Consider the following 23,851-nt stretch of genomic DNA (forward strand, 5'->3'; position numbering starts at 1 on the left):
CGTGGAGTATATTTTAATGAAAATGAATGGAAATGCTTCTTTGCTAGTACATTTATAAACTCAGCAGGAGTAGCTACCTCCCCTTGATACCATCCATACAAATGGTCTGGTAGTGAACTTATCTTCCATTTTTTGCTTGTGTGCAGGTCTTGGCAGGAGAGTTTGTCAAACATTTAGAAGTGAGAATAACATACAGTGACAGAAATGCTTCCAAGAGATATAAATCTAATTGATAGAAGACCACTGGAGACACTTGTAGCCAAGCTTACCTTATTTGGCAGGAAAAAATATATATTTTGCTTCTTCTTTCTTTTGCAATTCTAAGTAAGGTTCAACTAAATTATAGTTCTCTTTATAGATAGATAGATAGAGATGGGTACAGATCTAGATAGAGATGACTTCTGTGGCGGTCCAGTGGTTAAGAATCTGCCTCCCAGTACTGGAGACACAGGAGATGTGGGTTCGATCCCTGGGTCAGAAGATCCCCTGGAAGAGGAAATGGAAACCCACTCCAGTATTCTTGCCTGGAGAATCCCATAAACAGAGGAGCCTGGCGGGCTACAGTCCTTGGGGGTCACAAAGAGTCGGACACGACTGAGCCACTGAGCCCACACACGTGGATATAGATATTGATATTGGAAGCACAGAGTTTTGTGACTTTTTCTTATAAATTGAGTACTGTTTTCATTCATTTGAATTTTCGTTGACTGTGGGTGAATGACTTTCTTACATCTTATATCTTCTTTCCTTCTGATATATAACTGGGTTTTGTAGGCCACCAGAGTTTTTGTTAGCAATGTGATTTTTATTCCAAGGCCATTTTGAGAGATTCATGTGACGCATGCAAAAATGGGAAATCGTGGTGGTTCTGCTTTCAAATTCCCAACAGCATCTGTACGTTTGTTTGCTCACAATTGAGATCCAGCTCTGTAGTACTGGTGGTCCACACAGCCCACCCCATTAAGCAGTCCATATTCTCCCTGTAAGCTTTCTGTTGCCTCTAGTTTTCTAGCTGCTCCATGCATGAGGCTGTTCTCTGGTCTTGATAGCACCCTGAGACAGCTGCCGTATACCGAGAGGCTGGAGGGAGGGTGTTGGCAGAGGCACGTGGTTTTCCATAATGCAGGTTAAAGGATAAAGTCATAAGTATATAGATAAGACATATGTCACAGCAATACAGCCCAAGCAGGGACTCCACACACCGAGATTAATTGAGAAAGGCTCAACATGGAATCACCTTTGGGAACAGCCTGGACACATGTCCTGACTTGACCCCAGACTTCTTAAGGCCAAGTCTGTGTGTGTGTGTGTGGAGCCTGATCATCTCTCTGTCTCCAAAGCTCCACAGGCAGTTCTACCACCAGTCAGGGCAGAGATCCTGTTCACTATCCTGTGTTAGTTAGCTCCCACTAAGCCAGCGATTTCCTCTTATGAACACATGCTGCCCTTTTCATGCTTGCTGGGCCACTTTGCACTGAACCCTAAATGTTTATTTAGTAAAGGGCATTCGTATCTTCAGAAGACTTAGGTCAAGTGCCACTAAGTTTGTTCAAGGAGCCCATGAATTTAAAATACAGAAGCAGTGCTCACTTCTGCAAAACATGCACTAAAATTGGAATGATACAGAGAAGATTAGCATGGCCCTTGTGCAAGGATGACACACAAATTAGTGCAGAATTTCTTATTCTTGTAGAAGAAAACATGGTTACCAAAGGGGAAGTGGTGGAGGGATAAATGGGGAGGATGGGATTAGCAGTTGCATACTGCCATGTGTGAAATAGATAAACAGTGAGGGTTTACTGTGTAACAGAGGGAACTATAGTCAATATCTTGTAATAACCTATAATGGAAAATAATTGAAAAAAGGAAAATATGTATATGTATAACAAAATCACTTTGCTGTAACCTGAAACTAACACAAATTGTGAATCAACTGTAATTCAATTTTTAAAAGAAACTTAAAGAAAAAGAAATTTAAGAGACTGATTGACCAACTGTAACGTATGGGTCATATTAAAACAAAACGTAAAAAAAACTAAAAGCAATGAAACAATCAGGGACTTTGAAAAAAAATACAAGCAACTTAGAGGGGAAATGTCATTATTTTGAAATAAGGTGATGGCGTCACCGACTCGATGGACAAGAATGTGAGCAAGCTCCAGGAGTTGGCGATGGTCAGGGAAGCCTGGCGTGCTACCGTCCATGGCGTCACAAAGAGTCGGACACGACTGAGCGACTGAACTGATATAAACTATATCAGATTCTATAACACATTAAATATGGGAGTAAAGCTAAGCATTTCCCAGATTCATTTAAATTTATTCTGCCTCTCACTTGTCAATATTTCTTTCCTTAAATGTTACTGGATTATAGTTGATTTACAGTATTGTGGTAGTTTCAGGTATACAGCAAAGTGATTCACTTCTACATGTGTTCGTTCATTTTCAGATTCTTTTCTCATATAGGTTGTCACAGAATATTGAGTTCCATGTGTTATACAGTAGGCCCTTTTTAGTTATCTATCTTATATGTAGTAAGTAGTATGTGTATATTAATCCCAAGCTCTTAATTTGTCCCTTTCTCCCCACATTTCCCCTTTGGTTACCATAAGTTTTTCAATATCTGTAAGTCTGCTTTTCAATATTTCTTTAGTCATAACCCAAGTTAACTCAGTCAGTGATATTCACTGAGTGATAACCACATTAAAGGCTTCATGCTAGGTGCTGTGATTGAAAGTGAAAGTGTTGGTCGCTCAGTCGTGTCCCACTCTTTGCGACTCCATGGACTGTAGCACACCAGGCTCCCCTGTCCATGGAATTCTCCCAGCAAGAACACTGAAGTAGGTTACCACGCCCCTCTCCAAGGAATCTTCCCAACCCAAGGATCAAACCTGGGTATCCTGCATTGCAAGCAGATTCTTTACATCTGAGCTACCCAGGAAGCTATGATTCAAAGATGACATTTATTTAAATTCTCAAAAGAAGATTCACTAATAATATTGAGATGTGAAGGACTTATTCTCAGAAATAAAATCTGTTGCTCAGACACCTAATTTTTTTTTTTTTAGTTCTACCAGTTTATTGCTCCCAACCCATCTGCCTCCACCCTCATGCACGCATGCTCAGTCATGTAACCCCATGGACTGCAGCCCGCCAGGCTCCTCTGTCCATGAACTTTTTCAGGCAAGAATACTGAAGTGGGTTGCCATTTCCTTCTCCAAGACACCTAATTTTGATTCCAGCATATTCTTAGCAAAGGCAGATTTGGGGAGACAGCCCAATCCTAGCTCCATGGCCTAGGGTCCCCAGCCCAGGACCCAATCCTCCAGAGCTGGTGTGTCTAAGAACCCGCATGACCACTTGTGCTGTGACCTTGGGCACCAACTCCTTTCTGCAGCCAGGAAACCAGCTCAACGGCAACTTGGTGGTGCAGTTGCCCTCCCATCGGTGAGCCCACCGTGAGCCCTGTCTGGCCGGGCAGTAGTGGCAGTCCTCTCTGTGGTCCTGACACATATCACCATCCCCAGCAGTCCCACATGTGGGCCAGTAGCTGTTCAGTCTCTCCAGCCTTTGCTTTTCATTACATGGGTATTCTTTCTCCAAAGCCAAAAGACCGCTTAGCATGGTACCACCAAGCATAGTCAGCCTCTAAAGCAGCCACCACTGGCTTGCCTCGACATACCCAGCAACTGGCTTCAGATCAGATTGTGGGAGGAAAACTATTCTACCAACTTGGGTCTTAGTGGTCACGGGCAAGGAGAGGAAATGCAAGTTAATTGACAATCGAGTCGCAGGAGAAAAGACAGTATCTGTTCACATGCATGCAGAGTACTCAATAATGTGAGTAATTCACTGAGCAACCAAGAGTAATGGTTTATATATGAGCATAATAGTGGAAAGGAGGAGGAAACTGGGCTTCCGGGGGAATAAATGGAGGGTCTGACAGCTTCTATAACGTGTATATATGCAATTTCTCATCGCCATGCTAATGGTCATTCTCCTTCTTGGCTGGAAGCTCCCCAAAGAGAGGATTGATGGCAGCTTCCTTCTCAAAAAGCTCTGTGATTAGTCAGATAAGGGAGGCTCCGAAAGCCTTGTCTGTGAATCCCAGATGCCTCCCGTTTAAAATAGTCTTTATGTCATTCCGCTGTGTCCCTTTAATATTGTCGTAACATTTGTTTAGAGAGCCTTACTTGTAGCTCCAGTTCCTATGTCCTTAATCCCATTTTCTCAGACCTTTCCACTTCATTCATTCCTCAGTCAAGCCTATGGTGGAAGATAGATGATTTAAGTCTTGCCAGACCTCAAGCCAGGCTTCCCAGGTGGCCCTAGTGGTAACCTGCCTGCCAGTGCAGGAGACATAAGAGATGCGGGTTCAGTCCCTGGGTTGGGAAGATCCCCTGGAGGAGGAAATGGCAACCCACTACAGTTTTATTGCCTGGAGAATCCCATGGACAGAGGACCCTGGAGGGCTACACTCCATAGGGTCACAAAGAGTTGGACACGACCGAAGCAACTTAGCACGCAGGCACAGACCTCAAGCCAGCATTCTTGTGACAGGTGGCAACTCTGATGGTTCTCATCACTAAAGCTTCAGCCAGCCAATCAGCTGTTACAAAACCCATGCCTTGTCTCAAAAACCAATTCAAAGCTCTCAGTCTACTGATTAACCTTGGAGAGTACATTAAAAGTAACACACCAAAAATAGACTATATGATGCCATGGCAATCTCTCTACTTTTTGGATACATGTAAACACAGAACTAACTGGGACCACGTAGTGTGGGGCAAGGCTTCCCTAGTGGCTTAGTGGTAAAGACTCCACCTTCAATGCAGGGAGATAAAGAGACGCGAGTTTGATCCCTGGGTCGGGAAGATCCCCTGGAGGAGGAAATGGCAACACACTCCAGTATCTTGCCTGGAGAATCCCAAGGACAGAGAAACCTGGTGGGCTACAGTCCATGGGGTCACGGAAGAGTCAGACACGACTTAGTGACTAAACAGCAGAGTGGAGCAAATAGCTCTTTATGATAATATTCTTCTAATACAGAAAAATAAATGATGCCTCTCACAGAGACCCTGAATCATCTAGAAAATACTGAATTGTATTTACTGTGTAGCAAGCCTTCAACTTTTACAAACTTCACTCACAGCAGAGCCAGACCAAGGGTGAGTTCTCTTTCCAAGGGAGGAAATAGTGATTCAGAGGATGGGAGGTGGGACTGAGAGTTGATACATATGGACTGGAACCATGAGATGGGGTTTTGCAGGGGACCCCTGATGAAGGTAACCGGAAATGTGTTTATTGCCCTTGGTAGCTGTGATATTACTTTTAGTATCTTTTCCTGTTGATCACCTTTTAAAAAAATTTTTTTTAATTTTATATTGGCATATAATTGATTTACAATGTTGCATGAGTTTCAGGTGTACAGCAAAGTGGTTTAGTTATGCATATATCCATATAGGTTATTACAGAACACTGAGTAGAGCTCCCTGTGCTATACAGTACGTCCTTGTTGGTTATCAGTTGTGTACATAATGGTGTGTATATGTTCATCACAACCTCGTAATTTATTCCTCACCCCACCCCCACCTTTTTCCTTTGGTAACCATAAATTTGTTTTCTAAGTCTCTGAGTCTGTCTGTCTCTGAGTTGTAAATCAGTTCATTTATATCATTTTTTAGATTCCACATATAAGTGGTATGATGTGATGTTTGTCTTTCTCTAGCTGACTTGCTTTTCCTTCAGTTCAGTTCAGTCAGTTCTGTTGCTCAGTCGTGTCCGACTCTTTGTGACCCCATGAATCACAGCACGCCAGGCCTCCCTGTCCATCACCAACTCCCAGAGTTCACCCAGACTCATGTTCATCGAGTCAGTGATGCCATCCAGCCATCTCATCCACTGTTGTCCCCTTCTCCTCCTGCCCCCAATCCCTCCCAGCATCAGAGTCTTTTCCAAGGAGTCAACTCTTCGCATGAGGTGGCCAAAGTACTGGAGTTTCAGCTTTAGCATCATTCCTTCCAAAGATATCCCAGGGCTGATCTCCTTCAGAATTGACTGGTTGGATCTCCTTGCAGTCCAAAGGACTCTCAAGAGTCTTCTCCAACACCACAGTTCAAAAGCATCAATTCTTCGGCACTCAGCCTTCTTCACAGTCCAACTCTCACATCCATACATGACCACAGGAAAAACCATAGCCTTGACTAGACCGACCTTTGTTGGCAAAGTAATGTCTCTGCTTTTGAACATGCTATCTAGGTTGGTCATAACTTTCCTTCCAAGGAGTAGGCATCTTTTAATTTCATGACTGCAGTCACCATCTGCAGTGATTTTGGAGCCCCCAAAAATAAAGTCTGACACTGTTTCCATTGTTTCCCCATCTATTTCCCATGAAGTGATGGGACTGGATGCCATGATCTTCGTTTTCTGAATGTTGAGCTTTAAGCCAACTTTTTCACTCTCCACTTTCACTTTCATCAAGAGGCTTTTGAGTTCCTCTTCACTTTCTGCCATAAGGGTGGTGTCATCTGCATATGTGAGGTTATTGATATTTCTCCCGGCAATCTTGATTCCAGCTTGTGTTTCTTCCAGCCCAGCGTTTCTCATGATGTACTCTGCATATAAGTTAAATAAACAGGGTGACAATATACAGCCTTGATGAACTCCTTTTCCTATTTGGAACCAGTCTGTTGTTCCATGTCCAGTTCTAACTGTTGCTTCCTGACCTGAAGACAAATTTCTCAAGAGGCAGATCAGGTGGTCTGGTATTCCCATCTCGTTCAGAATTTTCTACAGTTGATTGTGATCCACACAGTCAAAGGCTTTGGCATAGTCAATAAAGCAGAAATAGATGCTTTTCTGGAACTCTCTTGCTTTTTCCATGATCCAGCGGATGTTGGCAATTTGATCTCTGGTTCCTCTGCCTTTTCTAAAACCAGCTTGAACATCAGGAAGTTCATGGTTCATGTATTGCTGAAGCCTGGCTTGGAGAATTTTGAGCATTACTTTACTAGTGTGTGAGATGAGTGCAATTGTGCAGTAGTTTGAGCATTCTTTGGCATTGCCTTTCTTTGGGATTAGAATGAAAACTGACCTTTTCCAGTCCTGTGGCCACTGCTGAGTTTTCCAAATTTGCTGGCATATTGAGTGCAGCACTTTCACAGCATCATCTTTCAGGATTTGGAATAGCTCAACTGGAATTCCATCACCTCCACTAGCTTTGTTCATAGTGATGCTTTCTAAGGCCCACTTGACTTCACATTCCAGGATGTCTGGCTCTAGGTCAGTGATCACATCATCGTGATTATCTGTGTTGTGAAGATCTTTTTTGTACAGTTCTTCTGTGTATTCTTGCCATCTCTTCTTAATATCTTCTGCTTCTGTTAGGTCCATACCATTTCTGTCCTTTATCGAGCCCATCTTTGCATGAAATGTTCCTTTGGTATCTCTAATTTTCTTGAAGAGATCTCTAGTCTTTCCCATTCTGTTGTTTTCCTCTATTTCTTTGCATTGATCACTGAGGAAGGCTTTCTTATCTCTTCTTGCTATTCTTTGGACTTCTGCATTCAATGCTTATATCTTTCCTTTTCTCCTTTGCTTTTCACTTCTCTTCTTTTCACAGCTATTTGTAAGGCCTCCCCAGACAGCCATTTTGCTTTTTTGCATTTCTTTTCCATGGGGATGGTCTTGATCCCTGTCTCCTGTACAATGTCACGAACCTCATTCCATAGTTCATCAGGCACTCTATCAGATCTAGGCCCTTAAATCTATTTCTCACTTCCACTGTATAATCATAAGGGATTTGATTTAGGTCATACCTGAATGGTCTAGTGGTTTTCCCTACTTTCTTCAATTTAAGTCTGAATTTGGTAATAAGGAGTTCATGATCTGAGCCACAGTCAGCTACCAGTCTTGTTTTTGTTGATTGTATAGAGCTTCTTCATCTTTGGCTGCAAAGAATATAATCAGTCTGATTTCGGTGTTGACCATCTGGTGATGTTCATGTGTAGAGTCTTCTCTTGTGTTGTTGGAAGAGGGTGTTTGCTATGACCAGTGTGTTTTCTTGGCAAAACTCTATTAGTCTTTGCCCTGCTTCATTCCGTATTCCAAGGCCAAATTTGCCTGTTACTCCAGGTGTTTCTTAACTTCCTACTTTTACATTCCAGTCCCCCATAATGAAAAGGACATCTTTTTTGGGTGTTAGTTCTGAAAGGTCTTGTAGGTCTTCATAGAACCATTACACTGCAGCTTCTTCAGCGTTACTGGTTGGGGCATAGACTTGGATTACTGTGATATTGAATGATTTGCCTTGGAAATGAACAGAGATCATTCTGTCGTTTTTGAGATTGCATCCAAGTACTGCATTTCGGACTCTTTTGTTGACCATGATGGCCACTCCATTTCTTCTGAGGGATTCCTGCCCACAGTAGTAGATATAATGGTCATCTGAGTTAAATTCACCCATTCCAGTCCATTTCAGTTCGCTGATTCCTAGAATGTTGACATTCACTCTTGCCATCTCTTGTTTGACCACTTCCAATTTGCCTTGATTCATGGACCTGACATTCCAGGTTCCTATGCAATATTGCTCTTTACAGCATCGGACCTTGCTTCTATCACCAATCACATCCACAGCTGGGTATTGTTTTTGCTTTGGCTCCATCCATTCATTCTTTCTGGAGGTATTTCTCCACTGATCTCCAGTAGTATATTGGGCACCTACTGACCTGGGGAGTTCCTCTTTCACTATCCTATCTTTTTGCCTTTTCATACTGTTCATGGGGTTCTCAATGCAAGAATACTGAAGTGGTTTGCCATTCCCTTCTCCAGTGGGCCACATTCTGTCAGATCTCTCCACCATGACCTGCCCATCTTGGGTTGCCCCACGGGCATGGCTTAGTTTCATTGTTAGACAAGGCTGTGGTTCTAGTGTGATTAGATTGACTAGTTTTCTGTGAGTATGGTTTCAGTGTGTCTGCCCTCTGATGCCCTTTTGCAACACCTACCATCTTACTTGGGTTTCTCTTACCTTGGGCGTGGGGTATCTCCTCACTGCCTCCCTTCCTGACCTTCAATGTGGGATAGCTCCTCTAGGCCCTCCTGTGCCTGCACAGCCACCGCTCCTTGGACGTCTCCTTGCTGACCTTTTATTTCTGGCTCAGTGATCGGAGGTGTTATTGTTCACTTTCTTGTTTAAATCACTTGGGCAGGTTACTTCCCCTTCTCTGTGTCTTTGATTCTTCGTGTTTGAAATGGAGATAAACACAGTGTCTATCTCATAGGACAGTTGTGAGAAATAAAGACATAAAGAGTACTCGGAACCATACGTGAGACCCTGAACTAAACACTAGTTAACTGAGTTATCACTAGTCTTGTGCCTCATGGCAACAGCTGTACCACTAGTTGTTAACTAGTGTTAGTTCTAGTAGTAGTGTCTGACTTGCTTTTGCACCTGCATGGGTTTCCCCCAGTCCAATGGAGGCGCCTAGGCAATGGTTATTCAGTGTGTCTGTTCCATGAGAAACAGGTTAAAAGTTCTCAGTTGAAAGTTGTCTCAGGCCTATTGCAATGAGACCTTTTTTTCCAAAGCCCATTTTTCACTTTACTGTAGACACAAATCTTTTTTTATGCAGATGCTTAAAATTGTTTCCCAATGAAAAACATACTCCTTTCACGAAGACTTTCTATTGTGCCATCATATCTCTATTCCCCCAAGGAGCCCACTGGCAAATAATGGGACACTGAGGGAAAATGTGGGCAATGAAGAATTGGAAACGACATGAGGAGCTGGAATCCCTGGTACCTATAATTATATTTGCCTGCGCATGTGTAGAGCTTGATAAAAAGAAAGAACCTGTTTTGTTATTCATTAATTTTAAGAAGAAAGAATGCCAAGAACTCTAAGGCTTAATGACCAAAACAAGCATCCCTGAAACAGATTCAGACACATGAGTGCAAAGTAGCAGACCAAATGCATTTTGTGACCAGGTACCTGTGGCTCAGCTGGTAAAGAATCGCCTGCAATGTGGGAGACCTGGGTTCAATCTCTGGGTTGGGAAGATCCCCTGAAGAAGGGAAAGGCTGCCCACGCCAGTATTCTGGCCTGGAGAATTCCATGGACTGTATAGTCCATGGGGTCGCAAAGAGTCAGACACGACTGAGTGACTTCCACTCACTCGCTAGCTCACACCCTCCAAGGGGCTCCATCCGTGTCTCTCTTTGATATGCTGTTGTCCGAGTACCCTCTTTGTGGTGCAACAAAAAGGACTATTTCATGGTGTCTTCAGTTCAGTTCAGTTCAGTTCAGTTGCTCAGTCGTGTCCGTCTCTTTGCAACCCCATGAATCGCAGCACGCCAGGCCTCCCTGTCCATTACCATCTCCCGGAGTTCACCCAGACTCACGTCCATTGAGTCAGTGATGCCATCCAGCCATCTCATCTTCCGTCGTCCCCTTCTCCTCCTGCCCCCAATCCTTCCCAGCATCAGAGTCTTTTCCAATGAGTCAACTCTTCGCATGAGGTGGCCAAAGTACTGCAGTTTCAGCTTTAGCATCATTCCTTCCAAAGAAATCCCAGGGCTGATCTCCTTCAGAATGGACTGGTTGGATCTCCTTGCAGTCCAAGGGACTCTCAAGAGTCTTCTCCAAGACCACAGTTCAAAAGCATCAATTCTTCGGCACTCAGCCTTCTTCACAGTCCAACTCTCACATCCATACATGACCACAGGAAAAACCATAGCCTCGACTAGACGAACCTTCGTTGGCAAAGTAATGTCTCTGCTTTTGAATATGCTATCTAGGTTGGTCATAACTTTCCTTCCAAGGAGTAAGCGTCTTTTAATTTCATGGCTGCAGTCCCAGTGAACCACAAAAAATCACAGGTAAAATGCACATTTTTAGGCAAATCCTTTGAGATGAGGATTCCCTGGATGGATTTGACTGCATTTTCCAGTGTAGTTGAATTACTTCTTTGGTATTGAATCTGCTCTGCTTTATACCAAAGAGCTCAGCCTCCTCCTACAGACATTGAAATTCATCTATTTCAGTCATGGCACCATTTAAGCTTTTTCTTTTCCTCTGATACTTCTTTGATAAGCCTGCCTCCACTTATAAAACCATCAAAGCCTGAAAAGAAATTATTTGACAAGAAAAAAAAGAAAAGCACGCTTAGTGTAAGTTTCAAATGGGACCACATCGATGCGCCATGTGAGGTGAAGCTGGCCTGGCAGTGAGCGTTACAGCCGCTCGTGTGTAACCTTTTCCTGGCCTGACTTCTCTTTGACGCTTTCGGATGACTGTGTACGACCAGGCACATCGTTAAGACCCTGATTGAATCCAAAACCAAACTGTGGTCCTGTTTGTGTCAGCTCATGGGGGGGAAAGTGCTATAGGCACAGACCAAACGTAACACTTTGTTAATGAAAATATACAAACCTTAAGTGTTATATAATACTGATAATTTTTATAGCATACCTAATGAACACAAAGGGCAAATGCCATCCGAGGCTGGTTCTCCCAATCTCATTAGAACAGCTGTTACTGAAACCAAGCTGTTTCCTGCTCAGTTTGGCAAAGGACAGCACCACTCACTGGAGCTTTGTCAGTGCCTCAGGAGGGTGAGGTGACGTCAGGTCTTCTGGAAGCTTGTTTTTCTTAACTTTTTATATTGTATTGGGATATAGCCAGTTAACAAACAATGTTATGACAGTTTCAGGTGAACAGTGAAGGAACTCAATGCATGTATCCATTCTCCCCCAGACTCCCTCCCATCCAGGCTGCCACACAACATTGAGCAGAGCTCCCTGTGCTGTACACTAGGTCCTCGTTGGTTATCCATTTTCAGTAGCAGTGTGTCCATGTCCATCCCAAACTCCCTCATTATCCCTTCCCTCATCCTTCCCCTCGGCAACCATAAGATTGTTCCCTAAGTCTATGAGACTCTTTCTGTTTTGTAAGTAGGTTCATTTGTATCATTTCTTTTTAGATTCCACCTGTAAAGGATATCATATGCTATTTCCCCTTCTCTGTCTGACTTATTTCACTCAGTATGGCGCTCTCTAGAAGTTTGTTTGGAGCTTCCCATGTGGCGCTAGTGGTAAAGAACCAGCCTGTCAATACAGGAGACATAAGAGAGGCGAATTCTATCCATGGGTCAGGAAGATCCCCTGGAGGAGGATATGGCTTGGATAATCCCATGGGCAGAGGAGCCTAGCAGCCTATACCCCATGTGTCTGCAAGAGTCAGACACGACTTAGTGGCTGAACAACAAGGCCAAGAAAATCTCAGACTATCAGTAAATATTTGTTGAATGAACAAACAGCTAGTGTCATGCTTTAAGTTCACAGGGCTTACACATTACAGAATCTGTAGCTACAAAATAAAAATCTAATTCTATAAGAGAAGAGAGGAATGTCTCAGTTCTCATTAAAAAAAAATCTTTTGTCATCCTGATTTCCTAATGTTAGAACATTTCCATATACCCTACAGACTTATTTATTAGTGTTAAACTTCTGTATTTTCGATTTCTCACTTTTTTCCCCACTAGAAGTAGGCATGCCGGGAGAAGTTTCAAATGCATGGATTGAATCTGTGATTCACCGTGTGGTTGAAGCTCCTGTCCATCAAGGCCCAGGTTCTGGTCCATTCATCTGCACTCCCTACCATGATGAGTGAAGTCAACCATGGAGTTAGTTGTATGTTCCATCTGTCACATGCTCCTTGTCCTGGCCAGGTTGTAGTATGTCCGATTGCTTATCTCCCGTCCAGAATGCTATTCAGTTTCAATTCACTCTTTTATCTTTCCACATGTTCTATGTCCATCCTAGAGATGGCAGCATATTTTAATAAAGAACCTCCTTGAGACCCTTGGGAAGGAGAGCTACCAGCCCACCTGGAGGTTTGCATAAGAATGTACACCGGCTCATGCTGGTGGAGTGGGTGATACAGAAATGAGCAAAGACCAACCACATGAGAAAAGCAAAGGCTGTCTGTCCTAAGCATCTTGTAGCAGGGGAGTCAGCTACCATCACTTGTGTTTGGCCGAGACTCATAGGCAGGCAGCATAGTTGGAAAGCTTCATAGCGGAGAAAAGGGGAGAATTCTGGGGGCCCCGATGAGAGGTTGCTGGCCTGAGGAAGCTGGAGGAAGGCCAAGGAGAAGTGGACCATCCCATGTGATTAATGAGGGGTGCATGTTTGACTTTTTTATGGTTGGTTTTCAGCTGGTCCCCAAGTTGACTCTTTGTGACCCCAAAGACTGTAGCCTGCCAGGCTCCTCTGTCCATGGGATTTTCCAGGCAACTATACTGGAATGGGTTGCCATTTCCACCTCCAGGGGAATCTTCCCAACCCAGGGGCTGAAACCCAGGGGCATCTTTTATGTCTCCTGCATTGACAGGTGGATTCTTTACCACTGCGCCACCTGGGAAGCTCAAGCTGCCCGTTATTAATCAAGTACTAGCCATTTGAGGACAGTTGTTCCAGAACTGAGTGTTTAGCTTTCCGGATTGTCATGAGAGATAACATGAATTTCCTGTAAGTCTACCTTAGAGTAAGCTGGCTTCCTGAGTTTACTCTATAAAAGGCTGTTTTCCTGGGCAGGTTGCTTCAGGTTGTGGATCAAAGTTCTGTTTTTATACGTGGTCTGACCACTGTCCATTTGTACGTTCCGTCTCTCCATGGGGATATATGTGAAACTTGTAACAAAGCTCTGATTTTAAGTGTTATTTTAAAATTGCATTTTAGTTATAGTTGAAATAAAACTAAACATAACCAGGTCATTTGGAGTAAATTATCTGCCATAAATTTTTTTTTCTCCCTTCTCTATCAAAAGATAGCCCAATCTGCAGCAGTGGGCATCAATTGTGCAGAAAATATAAGAACCAAGGTGTTATGTGTATGTGTGTGTGCTCAGTTGCTCAATCATGCCTGACTCTTTGGGACCCCGCCCCCCTCCGCAAAATACAGCCCACCAGGCTCCTCTGTCCATGGATTTTTTCAGGCAACAACACTGGAGTGGGTTGCTGTTTCCTACTCCAGGGTATTTTCCTGACCCAGGGATTGAACCTGCCCCTCCTGTGTCTTCTGTATTGGCATGCAGATTCTTTACCACTGAGTCACCTGAGAAGCCCAACCAGAGTGTTAGCCCACAGGAAGGAGTTAGCATAATTTGTTGTCTCTGTGGATCTATTTTCCACTGGGACCTGAGTTGGTGGATACCCCTGAGTATGGTTTCTTGCAAAAAAAGTATTCATGAATTCTTGGTCTTAAGGTCTAGGGACCAGCAGACCTCAGTGAAGAAAGAGGAAAGAAATATATGGTTTGAAAGAAGAAAGAAATACATCAGAGTTTGGTAGAGAGGGAAGGAAAAACAGCTTTCAGTTAGAACTCCACAGACTAATAACACGTACACAATTCTATTGTCAAAACCACTTAAAAAACAAATTGCTAAGAAGAGATTATTGAAAAGGTGCTTTATTGAAGTCATTAGATTCTTTCATTGAACATTTTTTGGACCCCATTATGTGCCTGGCACTGGAAATATCCCCACTATTATTTGTTAACTGCAGTCTGTAATCACACAGGGGAAAACCCTGTATATTTTCACTAAGACTGAATAGCTAAGGCCAACAAATTTAATATTTAAATGAAATTACTAACCTCCAGGAGAGATACACAGAGAGATAATCCTTGCTTAAGGAAAAAGCACTCTTTATGTTCCTTTTGGACAGTAATTGGTCTTGAAAGCAATTATTTATTGAACACATATGTGCCCAAGGGACTGTCTGGAAAATGGAAAGTATTTCCAGACTTGAAGGAATTTTAGGAAGCCTTGTAGATAAGGGATAGATGCATACATCAGCATTGCATTGCATGTATGTGGGCTCAGTCACTTTAGTAGTATCCGACTCTGTGCGACCCTATGGACTGTAGCCCACCAGGCTGCTCTGTCCATGGGATTCTCCAGGCAAGAATACTGGAGTGGATTGCCATGCCCTCCTCCAGGAGATCTTCCTGACCTGGGAATTGAACCTGCATCTGCCTGTGTCTCCTGTATTGCAAGTGTATTCTTTACCCACTGAGCCATGTGGGAAGCCCCAGCCTTGCATTGGTAGATGGCAAATGTGCCTCGTGCATGGAAAAAACTCAAGGGCTCCCTGAGGTCTTCTTGGGGAGGGTGCTATTTCCCTGTGGCTGGTGGGCAAGGGAGTTATCAGAATACATTTAACAAGTCTTAACATTTCTATTTGTCAGGTTGAAAGTTAGTACACCGTCCATGCCAATGCATGTTTAGACATTTATTTTTCTTATATTACACTCTGGAGACAAGTGAGAAAGGAAGTTTGACAAGCAATTTGTGTTATGTCAGTTACACCAAATCACAGCCCATATCTGCCCCTCTAATCACACAAAGCCCATGGGGCGTGAAGTTCCAGGGGCTCATGAGGTTACCGAGAAGTATGGAAAAGACACAAGGAGACCTTAGCAAACAGAATCTTCTCATCAGTAACTTGCTATGACTGTCCTGTGATGTTTAGAAAGTGACTCACCTTCACCCATCTCTAGGGGTTCCCTGGTGTGTGCTAAGTCGCTTCAGTCATGTCTGATTCCTTGCAACCCCATGGACTGTAGCCCGCCAGGCTCCTCTGTCCATGGGGATTCTCCAGGCAAGAATACTGGAGTGGGTTGCCATTTCCTCCTCCAGGGGATCTTCCCAACTCAGGGATGGAACCCACATCTTCTGTGGCTCCTGCAGAGCTGATGGATTTTTTACCTCTGAGCCCCTGGGGAAGCCTGGTTGCTGCTGCTACTGCTGCTAAGTCACTTTATTCGTGTCCGACTCTGTGTGACTCCATAGACGGCAGCCCACCAGGCTCCCCCGTCCCTGGGATTCTCCAGGCAAGATCACTGGAGTGGGTTGCCATTTCCTTCTCCAAGAACCCACATCTTCTGCGGCTCCTGCAGAGCTTATGGATTTTTTACCTCTGAGCCCCTGGGGAAGCCTGGTTACCTGGTGTTATAAGGTAAATGTTTCTGTCCTCCCCCCTAGAATCCATCCATTGAGGCCTTCACCCCCAATTTGACTGTATTCAGAGATGGGACCATTAGGAAGTGATTATGCTTGGATGAGATTGTGAGGGTGAGGCCCTCCTGATGGGATTATTGCCCTTATAAGGAGAGGATGCACAAAACCAGGGAAAGACCATGTGAGCACACAGAGAAAAGTGCCGCCTACAGACCTGGAATGCCAGGAACCCTGCCTACCAGCACCTTGATCTCGGACTGCCCGTCTTCAGCTAAGCTGCCAAGTCTGTATTATTATGTCACACAGCAGCCTGAGATGACGAAGATCTGTTTCTCCTGAGTCTCTAGAGCAGTGACTCTCAATAAGGCGCCACGCTGCACCCACACCCCATGCCACCCCCAGGCGATATTTGGCCAAGTCTGGAGATGCTTTTTGTCAGTATAGTGGGTTTGCTCCTGGCGTCTGGTCTGTAGAGGCCAGGGATGCTGCTGGCCATCCAGCATACAGGACATTCTCCCCGCCCCCGCCCATGGTAAAGCATGATGCAGCTGGTCATGTATGGATGTGAGAATTGAACTGTAAAGAAAACTGAGCACTGAAGAATTGATGCTTTTGAGCTGTGGTATTGGAGAAGACTCTTGAGAGTCCCTTGGACTGCAAGGAGATCCAACCAGTCCATCGTAAAGGAGATCAGTCCTGAGTGTTCTTTGGAAGGACTGATGTTGAAGCTGAAACTCCAATATTTTGGCCACCTGATGTGAAGAGCTGACTCTTTGGAAAAGTCCCTGATGCTGGGAAAGATTGAAGGCAGGAGGAGAAGGGGACAACAGAGGATGAGACGGTTGGATGGCATCACCAACTCAATGGACGTGAGTTTGAGTAAACTCCGGGAGTTGGTGATGGACAGGGAGGCCTGGCGTGCTGCAGTCCATGGGGTCTGCTAAGTGTCGGACACGACTGAGCAACTGAACTGAACTGCACTGAACTGAGCCCCAAAGAGCCATAATGCCAAAACTGAGGGAAATGACTCCACATTTGGTACAGACATCTCCCCAAAAGCCCTGGCAAATCCCACTTCTCCTCAACAGCATTATTAACTCCTGTCTTTGTCTGATAATTCCAGAAACCACCCTGACTAGGTGGTTTGACTAGGAAGCCCTTCAGAGCACTGCTTGTGAGGCCAGATGACTTGAGCTGGAAATAGCAGGTGCAGCCCCTGCAAGTGGTCGAGCTGTACCCCCTCACCTGTGCTTGAGTCAGCACACCATCCTCTCCCTGTGGGCTCACCCCAGGGTACGGGGGAAGTTCCAGCAGCTCACATGTGTATGATGGACATCCCTAGGGTGGCTGCTGGCACCAAGAGAGAACGCTCCTAAAGCCCTCCTGTGACCAGCTTCAAACCATTTCTCTTGCTCTGCTTAGACCCTTGTGGTTTCCCGGGCAACTCAATGCATTACTGAAAAATATATGCCTGCAAGATTTTGATGGTAAAAATAAAACAACATCACTTTAAATTTGGGACTAGCATTCGAGATCATTCAAAGCTCTGAAAGCAACTCCCTTCACTTGGAGAAGAGCGTGTGCTTCAGTTTTAAGTCCTATTTTGGGCTGCCTTCCTGGCATTTGCATTGGTTGGGGTTGAACAGGTTGTGCTTTGTTCATGGCTCCTGTTTAAATGCAGGGATTGGGTGGTGAGTCATTCAGTGCAGTGTTTGTGGAATGCCTGCCTCCATCCAGGCCAGTCCCAGGTACCAGGAGCTCAGGCGATAAGGTACTCAAGAAGGTTACTGAGGTGAACAGACCCTTGCGTTCTACAAGAGGCTTGGATTGGAGGGGGCAGGGGAGCTGAAGCATCTTTGGGAGAAGAGGATACGGGAGCAACCTCCTAAACTATGTGACCCCCGAGCTGAGCCTGGACAAGTCAGAGGTAGCCAGACAAAGGGACAAACCACGGAGGAACAACAGCAGGAACAACAGGAGTTATGCCCCAGATACTCAACTCCTGTGCAATATTCACAGAATTACAAGAGGGTCACCCGGAGGGAGGAGAGAGCTCCCACGACCTGCAGGGGTTCTGACAGCCAGTCGCAGATGAGTGTGTGTTTCATCTGGTAAGGAAGGGGGTGCCACGGATGTGGTCAGAGGCAGAGTGACACACACGGGCGCATGCTCCCAGTTAATTTGAAGAAGAAGAAGTGAAGTCGCTCAGTCATGTCTGACTCTTTGCGACCCCATGAACTGTAGTCTGCCAGGCTCCCCTATCCATGGGATTTTCCAGGCAAGAATACTGGCATGGATTGCTATTTCCTTCTCCAGGGGATCTTCCCAACCCAGGGGTCGAACCTGGGTCTCCCACACTTCAGGCAGACTCTTTACCATCTGAGCCACCATTTGCAACCCCATGGTCCATACAGTCCATGGAATTCTCCAGGCCAGAATACTAGAGTGGGTAGCCTTTCTCTTCTCCAAGGGATCTTCCCAACCCAGGGATTGAACCAGGTCTCCCACATTGCAGGCAGATTCTTTGCCAGCTGAGCCACAAGGGGAGCCCAAGAATACTGGAGTAGATAGCCTATCCCTTCTCCGGTGGATCTATCCAACCCAGGAATCAAACCGGGATCTCCTGCATTGCAGGTGGATTCTTTACCAACTGAGCTATCAGGGAAGCCCCCCTGTTAATTCTACTGGCGTGAGAATCAGACTGATTTGCATTTATTGGGGCATATTCAGACCTCTTCCACAGGATCAAGCAATTGGATAGATTTGATTTTCCTGTTTTTGTTGCCCTCCCAATGAGCACAGTCAGAGTATTGACATATGCTTCCTGTCCTTCTAACTCTACACACCTCCATCCCTCCCTTGGGTAGATGAGAAACCCCTTGGTTGTTAGTGGCCTGGCTGTAAACCCAGAGCCTGGAATAATGCCTTTTATGTGGGGGGAAAAACAGGAAGCACTTTTTATGTCTTGCTCTTGGTAGGGAAGTGAATATGACGTGACTTGTTTCCTGCGTCCTTCAGAATCAGTGTCCCGGCCCCTTCGTGAGCATCACCTCCCTGGATGGAGGGAGGTGCGTCTTGCAGCGTCCTCTGCTTCTCTGCAGCATGCAGAGCTCAGTCTTTCATTTACAAGGTAGACACCCTTTACCATTGCTCACTTCCCAGAGAGAACCATGACCTTCTACACAGAGGTATTCACTCAAATGAAATCTATTAATGCTCCTGAAATTCACGAGGATAGAATTTGAACTTGACTTTCTGTTCTCAGTCACATGAGAGAGTATCCCCAGGAAGACACCTGAGATTTCTGCTGCTGTTCAGGACCTTCTAGAGAATAGGTCTGGAACTCGTCTTGGCATCCTGAGCCAGGCCTGTGTACCATTGACTCCAGGGAATGCAAAGCCAGTTTTCCTTCTCACAGAGTAGGACAAAGCAGAATCCACGGGTAAGGACGGTGATGATCACAGCTGGTGTCGTGGCTGAACCATCATTTTTATTTAGGTAACTTTAATTTGATTTTGCTTATTTTTGTCTCCGACTCTAATCTTAGGGATCTGGAAGGTGGGGAGGTCCTTCAAGATTTCTAAGTGCATTAAAAGTGAAATTGCAGATTGCAGAGGATCACATACAACAGAGGATATGTGAATATTTGTCAAATAAAATGAGATAGCTAACTGTTACCTGTGGCCTCTTCGTCAAAGGAGCTGCTCTAAACCCGAGCCTGAATCCAAATGAATGTTGCCCAGGGTATTCGTTTTCTTTGGCTGCTCTAAGAAAGTACCCCTCACTGGGTGAATCAAACCACAGATATTATTGTCTCAGGGTTCTGGAGGTGAGAAGGTGTTGGTGGGCAGGGCTGGTTCCTTCTGAGGCTGGGCTGGAGAATCGGTCTCAGGCCTCTCCCCCAGTTTCTGGTATATTCTGGCCCTCTTGAATTATAGAAGCATCACCTTGATCTCTGCCTTCATCTTTACATGGTGTTCTCCCTGTATATGGACTTTCCAGGTGGCACTACTGGTAAAGAACCCACCTGCCAATCCAAGACACATAAGAGATGTGGGTTCGAAACCTGGGTTGGGAAGATCCCCTGAAGGAGGGCATGGCAACCCCTTCCAGTATTCTCGCCTGGAGAATCCCCATGGACAGGGGAGCCTGGTGGGCTACAGTCCACACAGTTGCACAGAGTCGGACATGACTGAATCGACTTAGCATACATGCTCCCTGTATATGTGTCTGTCTTCAAGTTTCTCCCTTTTATAAGGACACCAGTCATACTAGAGTAGGGACCTACCTTGTTCCAGTATGACTTCATCTTAAATAATGACGTCGGCAATGACTTCATTTGCAGATAAGACCCCATTCTGGAGTAATGGGATCTAGGACCTCAACATACGAGTGAGGTGAGGGAGATACACGGTAATCGCTGTGAACAGCAGCATTCCTGTCTCCACCCCATTTCACCCCACGGAGCCCCGTCAGCTGCTAAGTAAGCGGCCCCTTTGCCCTTCACCACAGGACAGGGGTCAGCTCCCATTTTAATGTTTCTGGTTAGAACCAGCAAGGATGAATGTCCTGAGTCTCCAACTAAAGAAGGAAAGAAAGAGGAGAAGGCAGAAACGGGGGAAGCATATTCTTTAAGAAACATGAAGGGCAAAGATAAAGGAAGAAGTGAATCGAACGGTGTATCCCCAAATAGATGTCTATGTTCAAGTCCCTAGAATGTGTGCATGTGACCTTATTTGGAAAAAGTCTTTGCAAATGTAATCAAGTTCAGGATCTTGAGAGGACAGCATCCTGATCACCCAGGTGGACCCTGAGACCAATGATATGTGTCCTCAAAGAGACAGGTTTTGGATTTGACACAGAAACTCAGAAGAGGTGGCCCCTGTGTGGTTGGAGGTGGAGCCTGGAGCCGTGTGCAGGCACAAGTCAGTAAATTCCAGAAGCCCCCAGAAGGTGGCGCTGCTGACAACTTGATTTCAGACTTCGGGCCTGGAGAAGTGTGAGAAAATGAATTCCTGATGGAAATAGGTCTCTTAACACCCGGAATATCACCCACGGTGGCTAAGGGGACACCCCTGTGAAGTCCCAAGGTCCTCTCCAGCTTTGCTCTGGTCTAACTTCCTGGAGAAAGAGCAGAACCACCAGTTGGTTCTGTGTTCTTTCCCAAGTCATTCACTGACCAGGGCTATTTATTCCAGTCCCGGCCCACCTCTCAGCGCTGCATTTGACCTTTGCAATTTGTCACCATAAGACCTCCAGGCAGCTAATGGGATGTGCTAACCCAAAGGAGGACCACTGAATCTTCATGCCTTCAAGCAAGCTAATGGTCCATACTTGCTAACAAGCACACTCCAAGTCCCTGCTGATTTTGAAAATAAGCTAGCAGAATCTGTTCATACTGGATAATAAGATGTTCGGAGAATAACTCTTCTGTCATATGAAGACTCCTTAATTGTTTCTTGGTTAATTTTTGTTGGAATATAGTTGCTTTACACTGTTTTGTTAGCTTTTACTGGACGGCAAACTGAATCAGCTATACATATACATTTGTCATTGTTGTTTAGTCGCTAAGTCATGTCTCTTTGGGACCCCATGGACTGTAGCCCACAAGGCCCCTCTGTCCATGGGATTTCCCCAGCAAGAATACTAGAGTGAGTTGCTGTTTCCTTCTCCAGGGGATCTTCCCAACCCAGGGACCAAACTTGAGACTTTTGCCCTCATCTCCTGCTTTGGCAGGCAGATTCTTTACCACTGAGCCACCAGAGAAGCCCATATCTGTACATATAACCCCTCTTTAAGGATTTCCTTCCCATTTCAGTTCAGTCACTCAGTTGTGTCAGATTCTTTACGACCGCCTGGACTGCAGCACTCCAGGCCTGCCTGTCCACCACCAACTCCTGGAGTTTACTCAAACTTACGTTCATCAAGTAGGTGATGCCATCCGACCATCTCATCCTCTGTCATCCCCTTCTCCTCCCGCCTTCAGTCCTTCTCAGCATCAGGGTCTTTTCAAATAAATCTGTTCTTTGCATCAGGTGGCCAAAGTATTGGAGTTTCAGCTTCAACATCAGTCCCTCCAATGAACACCCAGGACTGATCTCCTTTAGGATGGACTGGTTGGATCTCCTTGCAGTCCAAGGGACTCTCAAGAGTCTTCTCCAACACCACAGTTCAAAAGCATCACTTCTTCGGTGCTCAGCTTTCTTTATAGTCCAACTCTCACATCCATACATGACCACTGGAAAAACCATAGCCTTGACAGATAGACCCTTGTTGGCAAAGTTATGTCTCTGCTTTTTAATATGCTGTCTAGGTTGGGCATAATTTTCCTTCCACGGAGTAAGTATCTTTTAATTTCATGGCTGCAGTCACCATCTGCAGTGATTTTGGAGCCCCAAAAAATAAAGTCTGACACTGTTTCCACTGTTTCCCCATCTATTTCCCATGAAGTGATGGGACCAGATGCCATGATCTTCGTTTTCTGAATGTTGAGCTTTAAGCCAACTTTTTCATTCTCCTCTTTCACTTTCATCAAGAGGCTCTTTAGTTCTTCACTTTCTGCCATAAGGGTGGTGTCATCTGCATATCTGAGGTTATTGATATTTCTCCTGGCAATCGTGATTCCAGCTTGTGCTTCATCCAGCTGAGCATTTCTCATGATGTACTCTGCATAGAAGTTAAATAAGCAGGGTGACAATATACAGCCTTGACGTACTCCTTTTCCTATTTGGAACCAATCTGTTGTTCCATGTCCAGTTCTAACTGTTGCTTCCTGACCTGCATATAGATTTCTCAGGAGCAGGTCAGGTGGTCTGGTATTCCCATCTCTTTCAGAATTTTCCACAGTTTGTGGTGATCCACACAGTCAAAGGCTTTGGTATAGTCAATAAAGCAGAAATAGATGTTTTTCTGGAACTCTCTTGCTTTTTCTATGATCCAGCGGATGTTGGCAATTTGATCTCTGGTTCCTTCCCATTTAGGTCACCACAGAGCATTGAGTAGGGTTCCCTGAACTACGGAATAGGTTCTCATTAGTTATCCATTTTATACAAAATATTAATAGTGCATATATGTCAATCGCAATCTCCCAGTTCATTCTACCCCCTTCGCCTCCTGATTCCATACGTTTGTTCTCTACATTTGTGTTTCTATTTCTGTTTTGCAAATAAGATCATCTATACCATTTTTCAAGATTCCACACATATGCATTAATATATGATACTTGTTTTTCTTTTTCTGACTTACTTCACTCTGAATGACAGTCTCTAGGTCCATCCGTGTCTCTACAGATGACCCAGTTTCATTCCTCTTTATGGTTGAGTAATATTCTGTTGCGTGTATGTCTCACATCTTCTTTAGCCATCCCTCTGTTGATGGAACTTCTAAGTGTTTTGAAGTGGTGCTTGGCTTGGATTTTTGTGGATTGTTTTGACAGTGCTGACCATAGTCATTGTGCTGTAATAATTGAGCCCTTTGTAGACCAGAGTGTAGGTTCTGGAGTGATCCTCTTAGATCATGCTGAATCAGCGCAACCCAGCGCCAGGGCAAAGCTTGTAATGTCCATTCTAGAAGCTGACACTGCTAAGAAGTCATCCTTACTAAGGGAATAGCCCTCCTGTCACCAAATTTCACTGCAGTGAGAGCAGACAACCAGGAAAATCAGATTGCTGCAGTTGAATGCACACTTCAAGTTTTCAAAAACTACAACTGTTTAGATTAGGAAAGTCAAACACCGGCCACGTTGCTGGGCTTTAGAGCCACTGATCTACAGAAAGTCTGTGTCTAATATGTTCCTGCCTTTTTCAATCATCCCTGCAGTCTCTTCCATTTG

The 23,851-nt window shown here is 44.8% G+C and overlaps 1 protein-coding gene and 1 non-coding gene across 2 annotated transcripts in view; both read left to right on the forward strand.

The window, feature by feature from the left end:
• CTNND2 (catenin delta 2) overlaps positions 1-23,851 on the forward strand; it is a 1,122,555-nt gene that overhangs the window by 1,025,640 nt on the left and 73,064 nt on the right. The gene's annotated exons all lie outside the window — the stretch shown is intronic.
• Positions 1,583-1,689, forward strand: LOC129633486 (U6 spliceosomal RNA). The gene has a single exon (XR_008705070.1). It is a non-coding gene; the product is annotated as a U6 spliceosomal RNA (small nuclear RNA).

The sequence above is a fragment of the Bubalus kerabau genome, chromosome 18, assembly GCF_029407905.1.
Source record: "Bubalus kerabau isolate K-KA32 ecotype Philippines breed swamp buffalo chromosome 18, PCC_UOA_SB_1v2, whole genome shotgun sequence".
Classification (NCBI taxonomy): Eukaryota; Metazoa; Chordata; class Mammalia; order Artiodactyla; family Bovidae; genus Bubalus; species Bubalus kerabau.